Source organism: Portunus trituberculatus, chromosome 4, assembly GCF_017591435.1.
Source record: "Portunus trituberculatus isolate SZX2019 chromosome 4, ASM1759143v1, whole genome shotgun sequence".
Lineage (NCBI taxonomy): Eukaryota > Metazoa > Arthropoda > Malacostraca > Decapoda > Portunidae > Portunus > Portunus trituberculatus.
In genome coordinates this window covers 4162851-4165070 of record NC_059258.1, presented here as the reverse complement: position 1 = coordinate 4165070, position 2220 = coordinate 4162851, and the positions used below count along the sequence as shown (strand labels likewise).

At 40.1% G+C, this 2220-nt stretch overlaps 1 long non-coding RNA gene across 1 annotated transcript in view; it reads left to right on the top strand.

Moving 5' to 3' along the window:
- The window catches only part of LOC123511552, a 3589-nt gene extending 1681 nt beyond the window's left edge, over positions 1-1908 (top strand). The window contains exons 1-2 of the long non-coding RNA XR_006676864.1: positions 1-557; positions 704-1908. The exon at positions 1-557 is cut by the window's left edge and continues 1681 nt beyond it. This is a non-coding gene — a long non-coding RNA (uncharacterized LOC123511552). The remainder of the gene's footprint in view (positions 558-703) is intronic.
- The last annotated feature ends 312 nt before the right edge of the window (positions 1909-2220 follow it).

Below are 2220 nucleotides of genomic sequence, written 5' to 3'. Positions count from 1 at the left end.
TAATTATTTGTTCTTACCTGCCTCACCTGACTCATTCTATTACTTTTCATTGCCTCACCTTACTGTTTATTTCCTTACTTGTTCTTACCTTACCTGACCTCAAATAACCTGCTTCACCTGACTGTTTTTTTTATTATTCTACTCTGCCTCAATTTACTGTTTACCTTCTTACTTGCTCTTTCCTTACCTGATCTCTCCTAACGTGTATCACCCACTCACCTACCTTAATTGTTCTTCCCTGCCTCATTTGACAGTTTCTATTAATATACATTGCCTCACCTTATTGTTTACCTTCTTGTCCTTCCATTACCTCACGTCTATCACACCCTTACCTACCTCACTTCTTGTTCTTCCTGCCTCACCTGATTGTTTCTATTTCATTACATTGCCTTACTTTGTTTACCTTCTTGTCCTTGCCTTACCTGACCTTACCTCACCCTTACCTACCTTAATTATTTTGTTTTACCTGCCTCACCTGACTGTTTATATTCCTTTACATTGCCTCATCTTATTGTTTACCTTATACTTGTTCTTGCATTACCTGACTAAATGCAAAGGTCACACTTCACCTCACCTCGCCTTCTTACCTTACTTTAATTATTTCTTTCCTGCCTCACTTGACTTTCTCTTTTCTTCAGTATTGCCTCACCTTACTGTTTACCTTACTTAAACTTGTCTTTGCCTTACCTGACTAAATGCAAAGGTCACACTTCACCTCACCTGTATCGCCTTCTTACCTTACTTAATTATCTTGTTCTTCCCTGACTCACGTGACTGTTTCCCTTATTTAGTATTGCCTCACCTTACTTGTTTGTCCTTACTTCACCTTACTCTTCTTACTTTTATTTGCTTTGCCTGATTCTTTTCCTTGCTCTTCTTTGTCTCATCTTACCGTTTCTCTTGCTTTTCTTTGTCTTATCTAACTCTCTTACTTTTCCTTACTTCATCTATTTTTTTTCTCTAACTTTCTTTGCCTCACCTCGCTTCATCTGATTCTTCCTATGACCTTTCTTAGTCTTACCTTGCTTCACCTCTCTCTCTCTCTCTCTCTCTCTCTCTCTCTCTCTCTCTCTCTCTCTCTCTCTCTCTCTCTCCCTACTTTTCCCTCCTTTACATGATTTTCCCTTACTTTTTCCTTCCCTCAACTTGCTTTACTTTACTCCTCTCCTTACTTTTCCGCTCCTCAGTCTTTCTCTCTCTCTCTCTTACGCATCTTTCCTTTTCGCATTTTCTTTTCTATCTTCCTTTTCTTCACCATTCCCTTCAATGCCAGCGCTCTATTTCCTCCCTTTCTTCTCTGCATTCATATCTATTCCATCACTTCCTCTCGACTCTCTCTCTCTCTCTCTCTCTCTCTCTCTCTCTCTCTCTCTCTCTCTCTCTCTCTCTCTCATCTTCTATACACACTCCATCCCTCCTCCAGCCTATTCCATACACATCCTCGTACATATGTATAGATAGCACATGAATACACAGGATTATGTATAAAGTGACATCCGCCTCCTCCTCCTCCTCCTCCTCCTCCTCCTCCATCTCGTCTCTTTAATGGGAAGAATAACTGTATATTCCCCACACTTCCAATCATACACTCTGTACATGAATATAAAGGCGATATTGCAGACATAAAGCATCTCTCTCTCTCTCTCTCTCTCTCTCTCTCTCTCTCTCTCTCTCTCTCTCTCTTTAACGTACATATTTCCCCATGTACAGTGTAAGTATTAAATCTACGTACATATATTCAAACATGTGTACTCTCGTGTGTGTGTGTGTGTGTGTGTGTGTGTGTGTGTGTGTGTGTGTGTGTGTGTGTGTGTGTGTGTGTGTGTGTGTGTCCAAACAGACCTCCCAAACATTTTTATATATTTGTACAAAGCTGTTTCAAGTCAATAAAGATGTATATAACTATTACTGTGTGTTTGTTTGCTTGTCTGCTTGCTTGTTTGCGAGAGAGAGAGAGAGAGAGAGAGAGAGAGAGAGAGAGAGAGAGAGAGAGAGAGAGAGAGAGAGAGAGAGAGAGAGAGAGACGCTTTAGTTGTTCGTAATTTTCAATGATATTCTCTCTCTCTCTCTCTCTCTCTCTCTCTCTCTCTCTCTCTCTCTCTCTCTCTCTCTCTCTCTCTCTCTCTCTCTCTCTCTCTCTCTCACTGCCTATATTTACTTTTTTATCTATTTTTTTCTCATGTTTTCTTTTTTATTCTCTTCTCAATGCAAAACCTCTCT